The sequence below is a fragment of the Heterocephalus glaber genome, unplaced genomic scaffold (assembly GCF_053883595.1).
Source record: "Heterocephalus glaber isolate CG9 unplaced genomic scaffold, H.glaber_assembly_v1.0 deba00000122, whole genome shotgun sequence".
NCBI lineage: Eukaryota > Metazoa > Chordata > Mammalia > Rodentia > Bathyergidae > Heterocephalus > Heterocephalus glaber.
In genome coordinates, this window is record NW_028258138.1 from 88,878,908 (window position 1) to 88,898,414 (window position 19,507).

The 19,507-nt window shown below is 48.7% G+C and overlaps 1 long non-coding RNA gene across 6 annotated transcripts in view; it reads left to right on the top strand.

Annotated features, from left to right (window-relative positions):
- The first annotated feature begins 135 nt into the window (after window positions 1–135).
- The window catches only part of LOC110350162 (uncharacterized), a 46,450-nt gene continuing 27,078 nt past the window's right edge, over window positions 136–19,507 (top strand). For all 6 annotated transcript variants that reach the window (XR_015439240.1, XR_015439251.1, XR_015439243.1 and 3 more), the window contains exons 1-2: window positions 136–9,654; window positions 9,983–11,337. This is a non-coding gene — a long non-coding RNA (uncharacterized LOC110350162). The remainder of the gene's footprint in view (window positions 9,655–9,982; window positions 11,338–19,507) is intronic.

The following is a 19,507-nucleotide window of genomic DNA, read 5'->3' on the forward strand; positions in this document are numbered from 1 at the left end:
TAACCTTTGGAAATATCCATTTCAGGGCATAGATCTCTTTCTCTCATGCAAACGTGCATATGGATATATATATATATATATATATATATATATATATATATATATATTTTTTTTTTTTGGTACCGGGGATTGACCTTGGAACCTTGTGCTTTCGAGGCAGGCGCTGGAACCACTGAGCTAAATCCCTGGCCCTATATGGATATAATTTTTAAAAACAGCATTGTTCTACTTTGTAACCTGATTTTCCATTTAATATCATCTTGTAAACTGTTTTCCCTATGTCCTTAAATTATTCCACATCTTCATTTTCATGATACAGAAATGTTCTGATTTATCTCCTTAATCCCCCCTCTCTCTCTCTCTCTCTCTTTTTGGTGGTACCAGGGATTGAACTCAGAACCTTGCACTTGCAAGGCAGGCATGATGCCACTGAGCTAAATCCCGTCCCTCCTTAATCCTCTTATGTGACATTTAGGTTAAGTCCAATTTATTTTTTTGCCATTATAATCATTGCTATAATGAACATCCTTGAGGCTTAAATTTAGCACTTTTTACAAACCCTGTTATTGGTATTGCTAAATATTATTCTGAAAGATTTTTTTTTCCCATAGAGTCTCACTATGTTACCCAGGCTGGTCTCAAATTCCTGGACTCAAGCCATCCTCTTGCTTCAGCCTCCAGAGTTCTGGGACTGTAGGTGTATGTCACCACTCCTGGCTTGGTTGTACATTCTTTTTTTTATTTTTTTGGTACTGGGGATCGAACTCTGGACCTTGTGCTTGCGAGGCAGGTGGTGGAACCACTGAGCTAAATCCCTAGCCCTATACATTCTTTTCTTTACTTTTTTTCTCTTCTTTTCTTACTTTTCTTTCTCTTCTTTTTCTCCTTTCCCATTCCCCTTTGCTTTTTTTTTTTTCTTTTCTTCAATACTGAGCTACATCCACAGACCTTTAAAAAAAAAGTTTAGAAGTTTTTTATTTTGAGACAGGGTCTCGCTAAGCTGCCCAGACTGGTTTAAACATGCAGTCCTCCTGCCTCAGCCTCCTGAGCTGCTGGGATTACATGTGCGCAACACCAAGCCTATCTGGTTGTATGTGTTTCCAACCAGCTGCGTGTGGTTTCCTTTTATTACAATTAAAGTATATTTGCCAGCTTGGTAGGTGGAAAGTGGACATCTCATTGCTAATTTTAGTACCTCGGATTAAGCACTGTCCGTGGGGAGGTGGTGCTGAAGTGTCCTTAGTTATCCCTGGGGTAGGTGGAGCTGGGGACTGCCAGGGGCTGAGGGACCTTCCCAGGGCCAGCTCTGGGTCACCTGAGTGGCCTCTTGTGGGGCTCAGAGCAGGGAGGACAGGGCGCTGTGATGCCCCATGCAGCAGGCCCGGGTGGCTTTGGGTGGCCAATGCCGCACCCCCTGGCCTCTTCCAGGGAGAAAAGTTTTCCCAATAGGAAAAGCAAATTTGGCATAGGGGAGCCCAGAACTCTGCTGAGGTAACAGTAACCCTGGGGTTTCCAGAGCTCGTGGGGAATCAGAGGCTGAGACTATCAGAGCATTGTCATGTGGATTTACATCAGCCCTCCTGGCCGCAAAGGGACTCAGGGTCTCTTGGTGTGGGACTTGCAGTGGCCAGAAGAGAGCATGTTGGGGACAGAGGGCGTGACACACTTGGGCAGCTGCCATGAGAGGAGCCTGCCTTCTGGAAGGATCCCGAAGAATTTGGTTGGACTTCAAGGTGTGACAGCATTTTCCATTAATCCCGGTCAAACAGCTTTGTGTTTTTCAGAGTGCTTTCTTGTAGATTGAATTTGATCTTCATAATATAAAATATTTTCTCTGGGTTTATTGGATTTAAATTTTGTCAGTGTTTGAACAACTGCTCACATGGGAGGGTGTGTTTGATGACAGGCGTGGAGAGGAAGCTCAGTCATCTTACAGGCCTTGGTAACAGCTTTGAGGAGTTGGCTGTGGACCCCCAGGCCTGATGGGGGCGCTGTGGGGCAGTGAGGGGCTCCTTGTGGCAGAGGGCAGAACAGGAAGTGCTTAGGACCACAAGAGGTGCCATTGTGGACTTGAGGTTCAAGGCTTTGTTTTCTGTCCCAGGATCCATGTGTGAGAAGAGTAGGAGATTCTTTTGCCTAAAAGCTTTCGTGTGTTGTGTGAGCTTTGGTGGGCCATGGTCCTCAAAGGTAAAATGAGATTATAATAGTATCCACCTCAAGGAATTGAGGGGAAATTGAGTTAATACATTTAAAAAAGGGCACTGAGTGCATATTAATTATTTTGAAGACAACAGTAGTAATAGCCAAGAATACTGGGCTCCACAGGTTAAAGCAGCCTGGGGTGGTTTATTGCCTTGTCTCCCAGCACGGTTCTGGCCAGTCCCACTCTTCCCCTTTATGGCCTCATAAGGGACATGGTGACAAACAAGGGGGAAAAGCTATTTTTCAGTCTACTGCAGAAAGATGCTTTTGGAAGAATAACCAGCCTGGTGATTTTATGAAATAACAGCCAAAACAGAAAACTTTACCTTGAGGATTTCATAAACCTCTTTGCTACATCAAAGGCAGTGGTGGAGTGACTTCTCCCATGGAAGGGACCCCAAGAATCGAAAGTTTGAGTGGTGTCCTTTAATGTGAGTCATGCTCACCAGCTGTGTGACGGGGCCAGTTACTTAACCACCCTGGGCCTCAGTTTCTTTATTTGTAAACAGGAATAATGCTGAATAGTGTTGTTGAGATTTCTAAATCAGATGTTATCTATAGAGTGTTCAGCAAGTGAAGTGCTTGGAGCCTGGTGAGGGATCAATAAAAACCTATTACTGTGTTTGTTATAGCTGCTCTCATGTTAGAGATGCCCGATTACAATTCACAGCTCAGAGAGGAGATTATTTTCACAGCAGGGCTTGTCCCATGATGGCCCCTTTCCCCCTTATCCTGAAAGACAACACTCCTAGAACCCCCCACCCTACGCCTGACCCTTTGAACCTGGTGGAGAAAGGGAGAAGGCAGTGTCCTCCTGGGTGCACAGGGGCTGAAGTCCCATTTGTCCTGTCTCTGCGTGTGTGTCTGGGTGTGTCTCCAGGCCCAGGAAGGAGGAGTGACTCATGGCTACTATTGCACAATCAGAGCCTTGGAGGATTTTGAGGTATTTAGAGCTAAACCCTCCTCATTACGGACTCCTTCTAGTTTCTTCCCTCTACCTGACCATTCTTTTTCTGTCACAGTTAAGCTTACTTGGCATCTTGGTTGGCTGTCCAGGTGCTTAGGGGATTAGTAGCACACACTGCTGGGTGTGTCCAGGTGGATATTATCTGGCCCCTCCTCCCTTCTTTCTGATACTGTTCTCTTGGTTCCTGACCCCATGAACTAAGGCACTTTATTCCACCACATCCTCTCACTGTGATGTTCCTGCCTTGGAGCCAGCTGGCCATGGACTGAATCCCCTGAACTGTGAGCCAAATTATATCTCTCCTTTAAACTGTGTATGTCAGGCATTTGGTCCCAACCCCAGGAAAGCTGACTAATACACTCAACTTCTCTTGACTGCGTCATGGCCTCAGCTGCTCTCCACCCACTCCTCTGGGAATGGATAAGTTACAGACGCATTCATCTATAAAAGATAAGGCGGTGGTGCAGAGTGGCTGTGGCATAGGGATTTATCTCCCTCACAGAGCGGGGAGACTGAAGCTAGGTGGGGGTGCTCACTGTGACTTGGTGTCCCTCTCCTCAGGCCCATGGTTCCAGACATCACACCTGCACTCCGGGCAGGATGGAAGGAGGAAGGAAGCACAATTTGCATTTGTCTCCTTCCTCTTTTAAGAAATCAGAAAAGCCAAAGCTTTCCTGGCCATCCCTAGAATTTTCCCACTTAGACTTCATTAGCCCAAACGGTGCTTACGTTGTCTCTGGTCACCAAGGAGAGGAGGAAGCTAACATTTCATTGCTCTAGCTCCACAGTGGAGGCAGGAAGAGGAAAGCGGGCTTGGGGGTACAGAAAGGGCCTGCAGGGCTCACCTTGTGGTGGCGTTGGTGACAATGACCAGACATAGGCAGCTATGCCTTATATAAAGCCGCAGTCTTTCCCTTTTCCTGACTGCATCTTATTAAAGCCATTTTCCTCCTCTAACTTTTTTTTCTTACAAATTTGCTAAGATAGAATGGACGTGAACTGCACAAGTTTAAGGTGTACAGTTGGGTAAATTTTGACTCAATTGTATACCTGTGAAGCCAGCACCACACCCAAGATAGTGAACATATCCTTATCCTGAAACTCCTCTTAATGATTTTTCCCAAAACAAGCTTTAACACTTATCTGCTTTCTGGCACTAGAGTTTAGTGTGCATTTCTGAAAATTACATACAGATGGAATCATACATGATGTTTCCTTTTTGTCTGACTCCCTTCACTCACCTTAATTATTTTGATATTTGTCTATGCTGTTGTGCATATCAATAGCTTGTCCTTTTTTATTGCTGCATGCTATTCTATTGCATCTCTATCATTTCAGCTGTGGATGGACATTTGAGTTAGCTTCAGTTGTGGGGTTTTACAAAGAAAGCTGCCATGTGCATTAATATGCAAGTCTTTTTTGGACACATGCTTTCATTTCTCCTGAATGTGATCACAGGGAAGGGGACATTTAAAGTTTTTAGAAACTGCTGTGTTCCCATATAGTTGACCATTTTACATTCCTACCAGTTGCCTATCTTCTCTGGCCATATTTTCTGTACTTCCCCATATATCAAAGTCAGTGCTTTTCACTTTTGATGTTTTTTCTTCTTAAGAAGTAGAAGGCAGTGGCTGGGGCTTTAGCTCAGTGGTTCCACCGCCTGCCTCACAAGTGCAGGGTCCTGAGTTCTATCCCCAGTACCAAAAAAAAAAAAAAGAAGTAGAAGGCCGAGCATGGTGGCGCATGCCTGTAATCTCAGCACTCCAGAGGCTGAGGCAGGAGGACCACTGCGAGCTTGAGGGTGGCCTGGGCCAAATAGTGAATTCAGGGCCAGCCTGAACCGAAGAGCAGGACCCTGTCTCAAAAAAAAAAAAAAAAAGTACAAACCTTAAAAGCCCCCTAAAACCCAGACCTAGACCCCCACTAAGTAAAGCAGACAGGGGGGCAAGGCCTTTGGCCGAGAGCTGAGGACCCACATAGAACTTGAAGCCTGGGCCTCCTGGGTCAGGCGGGACCCCCAGGCACAGCCGTGAAGGCCTCCTGAGAGGTGACAAACTCCAGGCTGAGTCCTGGGCCTGCCAAAGCGCTGTAACACTGCTGTGGCTCGGCTTGGCCCGCCAGGCCTCCACAGTGACCTCAGAGTCTGCCGGCTTCACTGAAAACCTCCTCCAGGGCCACCGCCGACCCGGGAACTCGGGAGCTCAAACGTAGCCTGGCGGGGGGTTCTTCAGGATTGGGACCAGGGCCCGTCGGTCAAACTTGCTTTGTCTCAGGGCCACATGTAAGAAACTGTGCGATTCCAGATGCCAGGAACAAAGCACCAACTCGGGAGCATCGTGTGCAGAGATTTTAATAAAGATTGGATCTGCTCGGGCTCGCCCAGGCACCGCTCTTCCTGCTGAGCAGGACCAGGACTGGGAGAGAACAGGCCGCAGCCCTGGTCATCTGCCTGGTGCTGTGGACCTAAGGGTGGGGACAAAACAGGCCTGCATGGGGGCCGCTGGGGAGGGTCCTGCTGTCCCCTCTGTCCCCCTCTGTTCTCAGCCTCTCAGCCCCAGCTGGTGCACAGCTGTGGTTTGCTGCTGGAATTTGATGGGCAGAGTCCGGGCCCTGACTGTCATTGATTGTGCAGCCTCGGTCCCTCAAGGGGCTGAGTTTTCACCAAGCTCTCTGAGCTTCTTCCTCTCCTCCTCCTCCTCTCCCTCCTCCTTTTTACTATAGAAAAATCCAGGCAGGTACAGCAGCAGACAAGTGGTACAGCGAGCCTCTGGGAGACTGCAGCCCAGCTCTGGTGGTCACCACGGTCAGGCCAATCTGGTTTGATGTCTACCTTCATATTATCCTGAACCAAGTCCCTGACATCTCCTTACCGCACCCTCAGACAGGGCAGTAGGAATCACACATATGGTCTCCTTTCTTTCTTTATTTTTTTAAAGACATAATTACCATACTGATCTCACCTAAATGATTTCTTATGCATTGAAGAAATTTCTTACCCATTATGTGAGGACCATGGACCTATTGCTTTTGCACCTGACTGGGAGGTAATTTGCTCTGGTAGCAGAAGCCACATTTGACATATGACAAGAAGAGTGTGCATAGTGGCAAACACCTGTATCCTAGCACTCGGGAGGCTGAGGCAGGAGGCTCACTGCAAGTTCAAGGCCAGCCTTGGCTATATAATGAGTTCAAGGCCAGCCTGAACTACATAGCAAGATCCTGTCACACCCACTTCCCCCAAAAGCAAACTGACTGAGCTCTCCTTCTGGGATCTGCCCTCATGAGAGAAAAGCAGCTGCCAGTTGGGCTGGCCATTGCATCTGAAATGTTGCAGGAGAGGCCCTCTGCCACAGCTTGCATTTGAAATGTCCCCCAGAAGCTCCTATCCCCAGCCTGTGGCACTGTGGGGAGGTGGTGGACCACTGAGGAGGTGGAGCCTGCAGAGAGGAGCTTAGGCTCCAAGGCCGAGCTCTTGAGGGGATGTTGGAACCTGGCCCTGCGGTCTCTTCAGTTCTGGGTGGCCATGAGGTGGACAGCCCTGCTCTGCTGTGCGCATCTGGCATTTGCATGATGTGCCTGCAGGCCCAGAGTCACAGGGCCACAGGACCATGGATTGAGACCATGAGCTCAAAGCAACGACTCCTTCTTAAGGTGATTACCTCAGGTGTTAGTCACAGAGACAGAAAGTGAAAGGACTTTCTCTTTATTTATTTATTTTTTTGGTACCGGGGATCAAACTCGGGACCTTGAGCTTGGGAGGCAGGCGGTGGAACCACTGAGCTAAATCCCCGGCCCTTCTCTTTATTTTTTAAATCAGTGCTGCCCTGCAACTCAAGGAGCACTGGGGAAGTCATCGCTGAGTCCCTAGGGCAAGGTCCCCAGTACGCTGTCATGCCTGACCAGACGGAGGGAGGGTGTGGCAGGGCAGGTCGCCTGGCTCCCTGCCCACTGTGCTCACAAGGGGGCCCAGGGTGGCCTTCCCAGGAGCCGCCTGGATCGTTCCCCAGGCTCCATCTCCACCCCGTTTCTCCCAGGTGTCGAGTGGGGCCCAGCTGGGCTTCCTGACACCCGGGGCCCCTGAGGCTGGTGGTCAGACAGGATATGCAGGCCATGCTGGAGCCTTGTCTCCCATCGCTGGAGGAGCCTCAGGGAATGATGAGGTGACTGGGCTGAGTGTCCTCTGTCCCTTGCACCTTTCCCCCACATCCCAGTCCCCTCAGAACGAAGGGTGGCCTGGCAGTGGCTGACCAGGTGTCCCTTGATGCCAGTGCAGCCCAGGGAAAGCAGAAGGGAGCTGCGTTCAGGGGGAGCAGTGAGGTGCTAGGTCTTCTATTGCTGTCTCTCCAGGGAGCCTGTGCTGCTCAGCAGCGGGCCACTGGGAAGATGGAGCACCAGGCAGCGGCTGGCGTCTCCACGGTTCCCTGTAGCAGGACCCTTCTTATCTCAGTCACTTTCTTGTTGCTGGGACGAAATACCTGACCCTCACAACTTGAAGGAGGAGAGGTCCATCTTGACTTCTGTGTTCAGTCCATGGTTGGCTAGCTCCAAGGCAGAAGCAGCACGGTGGAAGGGCCTGAGTGGAGAACAGCTGCTCATCCCATGGCAGCCAGGAAGCAGAGACAGGGGAGGACCTAGGAGGGGTAGACCCTTCCAAGTCATGCCCCCAGTGACCGCCTCTTTCCACCAAACTCTGCCTCCTAACAGCAGTTACCTCTGAACTCCCAGGGGATGAGTCCACCACTGAGTATAGCACCCCATGACCCAATCACCTCTGAAAGCCCCACCTCAGGACACACAGCCTTCTGGGGAACCATCTAGGTCTAAACCATGACAGGCCTGGTAGGAGGAAGTAGGTCATGGAGTCGTCACCTGGAGGGGGGGATCTTGGCCCAGCTTCTCATTTTCTCTCTGCTCCCCAGCTGCCATGAGGTGAGCAGCTGTGCCCCACCATGCCTCTCCTCCATGATGTTCTCACCTGCCACAGGTCCACAGCAATGGAGCCAGCCAACCATGGACTGAAACCTTGGAAACCATGAGCCAAATGAACTTTTTCTTCTTGTAAATTTGTTTTCTCAGGTATTGTGTGACACTAGCAGAAATTTGGTTGCAACAGTGGCCAAAGGAGAGGCCATGGCTGTGAAGGCCTGGGGGTCAGAGGCCCTTTTTCTGCCCTCTTTGGAAGCCTGGGGAGGTGTGTGCAGTTCCCACCCTGGGCCCAGTTGTCCAGGAGCTCTGCTTGTTGACTGGATGGACATTGTACCCTGAAAGTCAGGACAACTGTCTTGCACAAGACATACTGCTCCAGAGGTGGGTCACCAGATGTGTGGTGCTTGTCTGCTGGAATCCCAGTCATGATGCTGGGGGTGTGGCCAGGGGGTGTGGGCTACCATGGAGACAGTTTTGGCTGTGGAGTCCGGAAGTCCCAGGTTCCACTTCCTGTCAATGGAGGGGGTGTCAGCTGGTAGAACAGGAAAAGAGGGAGGTTTGACAACACCGATCAGAATCACAAAGTACATTTCCAGTGACCCAGCACTGCTACTGGCGTGAAAGGAGGAATGCACAAGGAGGTTCACTGCAGCGCCTTTGTAGGAGCAGAGGACTGGCAACCCCTAAATGCCCATCTGCCATGGGCAGGTCCACATGCCCGGGGGTTATATGGATTTTCAAAAAGAGCACGATAACTTTGTGCACTCACTGCACGGAATAATCTTCAGCGACATCACTAAAAGGCAAGGCTGAGAATGTTGTGTAGCATCCTACCCTTTGTACCTTTTTGGAAAAAACTTTTGAAAGAATTAAGATATGTTATGTGCATGTACCAACTCCCCATGATGAGTATAATCATCATGCACTGGAATCATGTACTAATACAAATAAAAACTTCTATGTGCACAAAATGCATAGAGAGGAATTCACAGGAAACTAAGGACTGAGGTTGGCCCCGGCCAGGTGGGCGGGGCATGGGCTCTCACTGCGGGCACCATTGTAAAATCTGAACTCGTGTCATTTGCATGAGTTAAAAGGGAATCAAAGCCACCCTGTAGCATCGATGAATTGTGTGACTTCGGGCAAGTCTCACGCCTTCTCTGCGCTCACTGCAGGTCACAGTGTCCCGGTAAGCATGAGAACTCACGGGCGAGCAGAACCTGGGCGGCATCCGAGCGTGGCGCGTCCGACTGCATGGAATTACGTTCAAGCTGCCATCTGGACACCGGGCAGAACAGCCCGGGCTAGGAGAGACAGTGACTTGAGAGACTGAGAGCGCCGTGAGGGCAAGGGCAGCATCTCCGCCATCTCGGTCCCCTCCGGGGTTGGAGGGTGCGGGATAGGGCTGAGCCTTAGACTGCGCCTTTGGTGTTTTACAGCTCTGCCCCCAGCAGGGTGCGGTGTGAGAAGTCACTGTCCACCAGAGGGCGCCAGCTGCCCTGCCACTTCCTTCCTCACTGGGCCTCCTTTTGACAGATCGGCCAGGGAAAAAGCAAAAGGTGACATTTCCCCTCCTTGTTAGGCCCTGAGGGATTGTCATTAGTAAAAGTGTTGCAGAGCCTGCATAACAACCCTGGGTGTGTGCATGGTGCACCTGTGTGCACGTGTGCGTGTTGGGGGGACTTTGCACTGTGTGCACTTGTAAGGGTGCGTGTGCATGCAGGAGTCTGGGTTGTGAGGTCTAAATCACTTTGGCTCTGCCCTGAGGGTTCCGCTGCCTGGCCTGCAGGGCCCGACCTCACATTTGCAGAATGTGCCCATTCGACGGTGTCCCTGTCCCGGGCTAGGACCTGCTGCCCGTCCAGCCTCCCTCATTTCTCTCTCCAGGCAGAAGGAAGGACCCCACGTCTGGGCACATGGCCCTGCAGGGCGACCGCCCAAGGTGGGCCGGACGGCTGTTCTCTCGGACGCACCGGGCGACGTCCCAGGAGTCTGAACCCAGCCCCCCTGCTGGCGACCCGTGGATCCCCAGGCAGTGGAGAGAGGATCTGCCACAGGCAGCTTGGCTTTTGTGGGTGCTTCAGCCGGGAGGGGCTGGGAAGGCCCCGAGCTCTGCCTGCCCGCTGATCAGAGGGCTCTCGCTGGCTGCGGGATGTGGACTGGGGGACATCGGAAGCACACCTGTGTCAGGTGCTCTTCCGGGGCGCTGCGCACACAGCCCGCTCAGTCCTCCTGGACACCCCGCTGCCGGGCACCCCCATTTCCTGGACAAGGACACTGAGGCACAGTGGCACAGTCTCTCACCTGAGGACCCGCAGCTGGGGAGTGTGGCAGGGCTGAGCTGGAGGGGGGACCCCAGGCTCCGTGACCCCAGGGACTCAGCCGGCAGCTTGCAGAACTTCCTTGAGGTACCCAGGTAGGGGGAATATACTAATATTCCATATAATTTTTGTTTTTGAGTCAGGTCTCACTATGTAGCCCAGGCTGGCCTCGAACTCTCGATGATCCTCCTGCTTCAGCCTCCCGAGTGCTGAGATTATAGGTGTGTCCCACCAAGCCCGGCCAGTACAAATATTAAAATCAAAACAGGGCCAGGGATTTAGCTCAGTGGTTCCTGCGCCTGCCTCGCAAGTCCAAGGTCCCGAGTTCGATCCCTGGTACAAAAAAAAAAATTTGAAAAAGCAAAGCACCCTGAAAATTGTGCCTGGGCTGAGGCTGGAAGGGGGAGGGCCCTCCTGGGAGGAGCCCGGGCCCGGGAGAAGGCGGGTCCACGCGGGGAGGGGCCTCGCAGGCGGGGCGGGAGGGTAAGCTGAGGCAGCTCACTGGCAGTGGAAGTGGGTGGGAGAGCGAGTGGGCGCTGGTGCCGCACTCCAGTTTCTGAGGCAGTGCCTCAAACGTTCGGGCGGACTGGCCTCCTGCAGGCTACCGCTGAACCCAGCCTTTGAAGGGAGACTGAGTCACAGCAGCCTCTGACAGCCCCTGCCGGCAAGAGCCCGGCTCAGAAGCCACTTGCTGGGCGGTGGGGGGCGGGCCAGGCTCCGGGGACTTTGATCCTCAGCCTGGCTGGAGCAGAGCCATGGAGGAAGTCAGCCGCCTGGAGTCCGCGGCAGCTGGGCAGGAGTGGCACCAACGCGAGTCTGGGCCTGCCTCGGGGGACTGCGGCCAGCCGCAGTGTGGCAGGGGACGGGAGGCCACCACCTTGCCTGCACCGCTTAGGCCTTCCAGAGAAGCAGCCAGGCCAGGTAACGCGACCGGAGTTTGTCTGCCACAGGCTGATGTCCCCACTGGAGGGGACCTCGCTGTCCCGAGGGGCTGCGTGGGCTCGGGTGGCCTGTGTGACAGCTGGGGTCCTCACCCTGCGCCTCTCCGGGCAGGGTGGGGTCACAGGTCCCAGTCCCCTTGGAGTTTGAGTGGCCACGCACCTTTGGAAGGGGGACACGCAGCCTGGGGAGAGAGGAGCCTCTGTGGTTTTAAGCCACTGAGGTTTTGGGGTGTCCGCTAGCACCCTGTAATCTGACTTCCCCTGATGGATACGAGGGTAATCGTGTTGGGAAATTCTGACTAATTCGTCACTCGGTCCACGTGTTCCGCAGGCCAGGGAGCCCAATTCATTAACCTAATTAAGGTAACATTTCAGAACAGGGCCTCCGTGGTGGGCAAAGCATCACCAGCTGGGGAGGGGTGGGAGAGGTGGCTGAGCTGCACTGCTGACACCTTGAAGTTCTGAGGACAGGGAGGACCCCGGGGAGTGGCAGGGCCCTGGCTTGTTGCGCACTGCTCCCTTGCCCACCCCTGCGCAGCCTGCAGCAGCACAGCACCTGCACCTTGGAAGTAGAGAAGTGGTTTCCCCAGCGCTGCCCGTGGGAAGCACCTGGGGCTTCGTACCCTGCCGAGACCGTGCTTCTGAACAAGGAAGCCAGAGGCTCTGGGCCGGGGATCGCTGCCAGGTGGCACAATGTGCGGGAAGGTTGACACCCATGGCTGTGTGGACCATTGTCCCTCAACAAGGGGTCCTATTTGAACAGATGTCCCACGATGGCCATTCTGCAGGATTCCTCTGCCCACAGTAACGCTGTGTCTCAGCCTGCGACCAGTGTTGGAGAGGAAAAGTGTGCAGGTTCAGCTCGATTGGCCCAGGGGATTGGTGGCACACACACTTGTTGTGTCTGAGTGGCTCATCATGGTGTGGCTTTGAGGACTATATCTGGTTCCTTGTCCCTTCCTCTCTGCACTGTTCCCTGCTCTGCTTCCTGGCCTCCATGAACTAAGCAGCTTTGCTCTGCCATGCCCTACCACCATGATGTTTCTGCCTTGGAGCTAACTGACCATGGACTGAATCCCCTGAAACCATGAGGCAAAGTAAGCCTCTCCTCCTTTAAGGTGTAGGTGTTGGGTATTGTGTCCCAGCAACGGGAAAGCTGACTAATACAAAAGACTTGCAGATTCATCAAAGTCTCCTTACAGCAAGTACTCATATGGGGTCTGCACTCTTTGGTCTTCCTTTATGCCCACTGCTGTCTCCTTAGAGTCTCACAGGTTGGTCTGGTTCTCTGGGTCCCCTCTGCCACACTGTTGAGTTTGTGAATTGTCTGAAGGAAGATCTAGCCACTGGTGGCTCCCCTCCTCTGCCCTTGGCCATCCATTTCCAACAATGAGGTCAGAATGATCTTCCTAAATATCCATCTCCCTATTTGATATTACATGAAATTTTAAAGTTGCAGTAATGAAAACAATGGGGTATGTGGATGCAGGAATACACATTTTGAAATAAGTAGGAAGCCCAGAAATAGACAAAGAATGCACAAAGGAAGTTGGTGACATGGCAGATCAATGGAGGGAAGGAAGGTTATTTAATAAATACTGTAGCCATGGAACTATGTTTGGACTCAGATTTCATACTTTATACTGAGAATGCCCAAAGAAAATGTAAATGAGGATGTAAACAGACACTCACCCCACTGGAGAGAAATACAAGAGAAAGGTGATGTAGTATTTGATGTGTGTTAGAGGGGAGAATGTGAAAAAGGTGGTAAATACCTTGTTAGAGTATAGGAAAGAAAGCACTCTCATCCCTCATTGCAGGAAGCGTAAATCTATACAAAGGAACCTGGCATCAACTAGCAGAATGACAGGTGACACCTCTGATAGGTGGTTTCAGGCCTCATTTCCCCAGGTATTAAACACCGATCTAGGTGTTGCTCTGAAGGTGTTTTGTACCTGTGGTTCACTCTGCCGTTTCTTGACGCGAAGGAGATTACCCTTGATGATTGATGATGGAGGTGGGTCTCATCCAATCAGATGAAGGGACTAAGAACAAAAATGGAGGTTTCTGGGAAAATCTGTCTCAAGAGGGAAACATCAGTTTCTGCCCGGCTTGTCAGCTGCTGCTGTACAGTTTCAGACTTGCTTGCCCTTAAAGTTGCGCAATTCTTTAAATCTCTCTCGCCGACTTTGTGGTCATATGCCATGGGATTCTACCCAGCTTTGGGTCTCTCTGTTCATTTCTTGGCTCTATTCTGTTTCATCGGTCCACATGTCTGTCTTTATGCTGATACAGTGCTGTTTCAATTCCTGTAGCTTTGCCGTGTATTTTGAAGTCAGGTGTGTAGTCCCTCCTGCTTTCTTCTTTTTCCTTAGAATCGCTTTGGCTATTCAGTGTTTTTTGTGGTTCTATATGAATTTTAGGATTATTTTTTAGTTCTCTGAAGAGTGTCATTGGTATTTTTATGGGAATTGCATTGAATCTAATAGATTGCTTTGGATAATATGAACATTTTAACAACGTTTTTTGATACCAGGGATTGAACTCAGGACCTTGCACTCGCCAGGCAGGTGCGGTGCCACTGAGCCAAATCCCCGGCCCCTAACATTTTAACGATATTGATTGTTAAAGTCCATGAACATGATGTGTCTTTCCATTTTGGGGTCCTCTTCCTTTCACTAAGGTTTTATAATTTCAATTGTAGAGATCTTTCACTCCTTGGTTAACTTTATTCCTAGGTATCTTGTTTTGTATCTACTGAAAATGGAATTGCTTTTTTGATCTTCAGGTAACTTGCTATTGGCATATCTCATATATATATCTCAGAGGAGAATTGAGCCCTAATTGGCCTCGTCTGTGATCATAAAGGAGAAAGGCTGCACTCAGGGGTGATTGCACATTGCAGGTTCTAGGAAAAAGTTAAGACAGCTGAGGTTAAGTTGTTTACAAAGCATGTGCTAATGATATTGGGAAGCAGATGAATCTTGTGTTACCTTGATTGCTTGTGCCTGTGTGTGGGTGAGTAAAGGCAAGATGAGCCAGCCCGGGCCTCCTCTGCCTGCTAAGAGGCAAGAGCCTGATGCCTGGGGCAGGAGGGACCTGAGACTGACAGCTACATATATTCATATATACAACGTAGCAATATTGTGATTTTTTATATGTTGATTTCTATCCTGCAACTTTCCCAAATTCATGTATTTTTTTTCTGAGTGTTTTTATTTGTTTTTTAGGTACCAGGGATCAAACTTGGGTCCTTGGACTTTCTGAGTGTCTTTGGTACAGTCTTTGGAGTTTCTACGTGTAAGATTATGTCATCCACAAACAGTGACAACTGACTTATTCATTTCCAAGGGGGCATGCTCATTGCAGATTTTATAGGGAAAGTTCTCAGCGTTTTCTCATGCAGTATGTTAACTCTATACTCCTTATATATGGCCTCTATTATGCTGAGAGTGTTCCTTTTATACCTAGTTTGTTCAGAGTTTTTTTTTTAATCATGAAGAGATGTTGAATTGTATCAATGGTTTTCTTCTGAATCTGTTGAGACTTTCATATGCTTTTGCCCTTCCTAGGATGTGGTCTATTAGGCTTATTGATTTGTGTGTTTGGAACCATCCTTGTATCCTGCAATGACTCCCACTAATAATGAATAATTGTTTAAGTGTACTGTTGGATTTAGTTTGCTAGTTTTGATTAAGGAACTTTGCATCCATAAAATCAAGATATTGGCCTCTGACTTTCTTTTTCTGTTGTGCCCATCTCTGATTTTGTTATCAGGGTAATGCTGACCTCATAGATTGAATTTCTTCTTTAGTTTTTTGGAATAATTGAACAAGAATTTGTATTTGTTCTTTTTAAAATATTTGATAGAATTCACCAGTGAAGATTTCTGGTTCCTGGGCTTTTTTTTGCTGGAAAACTTTTGATTATTGATGCAATCTTATTCACTATCGTGTATTCAGATTTTCTGTCTCTTCAATTTTGGTAAGGTGTATGTGTTTAGGAACTTATTCTTAATTATCAAATTTGGTGTAGAGTTGATAATTTTTATTTTGTATTTATGAGGCATCAGTTATAAAATCTCCTTCTCACTTATGATTTTATTAACTTTAGTTTTCTCCTTTCTTGGTCCAGCTAAGGGTTTCTCAATTTAATTTATCTTTTTAAAAAACTGATTTTTTTGTATTGTTTTCAGTGGCTTGTGTTTTAGGTTCTAATTTATTTCTGAAATGATTTTTATTATGTATTTTCTTATGCTAGTTTTGGGTTGGGATTGTTCTTGCTTTTTTTTAGTCCCTTGAGGTGAAATCTGTCTGCTCACTGATGGTTACAGATGTCTGTCTTGGTGTTACTTTTACTCTTTCCCATAGGCTTTAATATGTTCTGTTTTCATTTTCATGTGTTCCAAGGAACTTTTAAGTTTCCTTTTTCCTTGATACATTAGTTGCTGAGAAGTCAGTTGTTTAATTTCCATGTATTTGTGTAGCTCCGAGTTTTCTTGTCATTCATTTACTTGTTATTGCATTGTGGCCTGATAAGATATATCCTGGAGAATGTTCCATGTGCCTTTTGAGTAGGCGATTCTGTAGGTGTGTTCTGGCTCCTCTGGTCTAGAGTGCTGTGTAATTCTGCTGTTTCTCTGTTGATTGTCTAGGTGTCTAGGTGTCCTGTGCATTGCTGAAAGTGAGATGTTAAAGTTCCTTGGTGTTGTTTTATTGAAGTCAGTCTCTTCTTTTAGGCCTATTAATATTTGCTTTATATATTTGGCTGTTCTGGTATTGGCTATGTATATATTTACAATAGTTAATTTCCTCTTGCCAAATCAATCTCTCTTTTCAGTATATAGTGCTTTCCTTAGAGGAACTCCCTTCATATTTAGAGTTTGGCTGAATGGGATCTGACTGGTGACTTTGACCTTCCTGTATCTGGATATTTGTCTCCTCTAAGTTTGGGAACTTTTCTGTTATCTCTTCAAAGAAGCTTTCTACCCTTTTGGGGTTCTCAAGTTCCTCTTGAACCCCAATAACCTGAGCACTTGCTCTTTTCATGCCATCCCCAAGTTTCCTTAAGAGTTTTTTATTCTGCTTCACTTTTTTCCCCTCCTCCATCTGTATATTTTCAAATAGCCTATCTTTGAGCTCACTGGTTCTTCTAAGCTATTCTATCATTGATGCCTTCTATTGTATTTTAAATTTTGCTTAGTGTACATTTCAGATCAAGGATTTTTGGTTGATTTTTAAAAATTACTTTCATTTCCCTGTTAAGTTTCTCCAGTAGAACACTTAATCATATTTCTGTGTTTTCTTGAAGTTCACTGAATCTGCTTAAAACAATTACTTTGAATTCTCTTAGAGTTTGCACATATTGATTGCTTTATGGTGTATTTTGGGTAACTTATTTTGTCTGTTAGATGAAGTTATGCTTTCCTGAAAGTTTCTGATGCTTGTCAACATATGTCTGTACTTGTCCTTCCGGAAATTTTAAGCAGGCTGGTCCTTTTTTCTGAGACTGCCTTTCAGGACTAGATGGCTCTTTAAGCACAAGTTTACTGCAAGTTCATGGTTGGTGTTCGTCACTGTTTCAACATTAGAGGGAAATCCAATCCCAAGTTTGTCCTAAACCCACAGTTGGTGTGTTCTTCAGAATGAGCTAAGAGTACCTAGGAAGGGCAGTCTGTTTCAGCAGGCTTTCACCCATATCCATGGGATTCTATGCACTTTGGACCTCCCTGTGGAGGTACTGGCTTCAGGCTCCTTGGTGACTTTCTTCCTCTTCTTTCACCAAGCAGATAATTACTCTCTTCAAGTTATGCTTCTTGTGATGGGGGAGGGATGGTGTAGCCAGCCCTGTGGCCATCCATGCTGCAACACTGTTAAACCCAGGACCCAGAGCTGCCTGCAATCAGCATAGCACAGGAGCAGGACCAAGGCCCATGCTGCTGTGAGCTGCCCACTGCTGTGGCCTCTTTGTGGCCAGAGAGTGCTGCATTCAGCCACAGATGATGTTGACTGGAATAGAAGTCTGAGTAATGGGGGCACCTGGGCAGGTCCAGAGGCTCCGGCTCCCGATGGGACCATTGGATCTGCCCAGTGTTGGGTTTCACTGGCCTGGCACTTGAGTTCCCATGCGTTCTTCCTGCACACTTCCTGCTCCCGCCCCTGAGAAGCTGCAGCCTTACTTTGTGTTGTCCTGTCCAAGGCAGGGGAGGGGTGGTAGAGGCAGTCCTTTGGTCCCCTGGGAAACACAGGTCTGGCGGCTCAGTCCACCAGTGGTACTCAGCCTGGTACTGAGTTTCAAGTCTAATGTGTGGACTTAGATCCCTTTCCCTCCCCAAGTGGGAGTCCCCTCTCTCCATGCTGTGCTGCTTGGAGTTGGGGGAAGAGTAATTCAGGCCACTCTCTCTTTCCTGTCTCCTTCAATGTGTCTTTTCTTAATAATAGGCTAAACCTAGGTAATATGGTCTCTCACCTGGTTTCTTTAGCTCTTGTAAGGTAGTTTCTTTCTGTGGGCTGATGATTGTAGGAGGGTCTTACTTAGCTACTGTCTTGGTTCATACGCTAAAAATGGTCCTTGCTTCTGGTGCTTTTGGTGGTGATGCAAAGGCAGGAGAGGAGGCATAGAAGGCCTGTGCTCTGCCCTGTTGGACATAGCTGGAGAGAAACGCTTTGTCATGTATGGATTGCATTCTCTCACCCATGTCCTGCTGTCTTTGCACATTTGAATGAGTAACAGACTCATGGGCTAATGTTAAAAGAAACCCAGCTGGGTACAGGGAATTAATGTTGATTCTCTTCCCAGTGGTCAGATCTGCGTAAACTTAACGGAAAGCAAAGTGGTGAGGTCCAATTGGACAGATTTGATTTGGGAGTTTTGTAGGTTCATCTGACCTCATTTGTTTGCTCCTGTTAAAAGAGTTTTATAGGGCCGGGGATTTAGCTCAGTGGTTTTGCCGCCTGCTGAGCAACCGCAAGGATCCGAGTTCGATCTCTGGTACCAAAAAAAAAAAAAAAGTTTTATGGCACAAAACAACCTGCACATTTCTCCTAAGGACATTAGAGCAAACAGGGACACTCGGCCGGCTGTGCCCCTGCAGGAGGGTTCACTGGCAGCTCCAGTGCCAGTATCTCTTAGGGGACCCCTTCACTCTTCAAGGCTCAGATCTTGTTTCTCCCAGATCCGACTTAAAAAAAAGTCAAACCTCAAAATGCTGTGCCACACACTGAAAAACATGTACTTTGAGTCGAATGTAAACACAGAGCAGTCTTTTTATAAAGCACAAGCTTTATAAAGTCGCCAAGATGTTCCTCCCCTGGTTTTAAAAAATTGAAGTAGAAACCACTTAAGAGTGAAAAATGTTCCAGGCAGGAAATTCTCAGACATTGAATTCCTGGGTTTATATCATAGAGATGTCAGCGTCTGTGGACCAGAACCCCAGGGGTGAGGCTGGCTGTAGGGAGCCACTGGGCCAGGCTGGAGGCTGGGAGAACACAGGGGACATCATTTGCCCCAGTGGGGTGCTCAGCTCTCACAGGATGGCATGCTTAAGTTTTGCCAACACCCAAGTGCCTCCTCATCCATATTTGCATTCTCCATTCTCAACCCATCAGGGCCAGGCCCTGAGGCTGGGAACGTGGAAACCACACTCCAAGGGTTGCTTTGGAAACTGTTCTGAGATACTCATTTCCGAAGACTTCCCGTTCCGGATCTCACCTCCCACTAGCAGTACTGGACTCTTGTTTTCTCCCCCATCTCCCCTTTCCTAACTCTTGTTTTCAGTCCTGGGAAATGACTAGGGATCAAGTCACTCGTTCTTGGGTCAACTTCTAGGCATCCCTCAGAACCAAGGCTCTCTGTAGGAGAATGGAGGGTGGGGTCCAGCCATCCACTGGTGGCTTCCACCAGACCCCCGGTGATCTCCCACAAGGACCCTGCAGGCTCACCTGAGCTCTGAGGGAAGCAGAATGGGGTCCTCTGGAGGGATTTGACAGCGTCATTTTGCCTGTTGAATTTAATAGAACGTGGTGAGGGAGATGTTAAGTTTCATTTCATTTTTATTGTATCTTACAAAAGAACCAGACTCTGTGAGCTGGTAAAACCAACCAGTACCACAAGTGGAATTTACAGATGGCTTGAGCAGCAGTGTGGGGAGG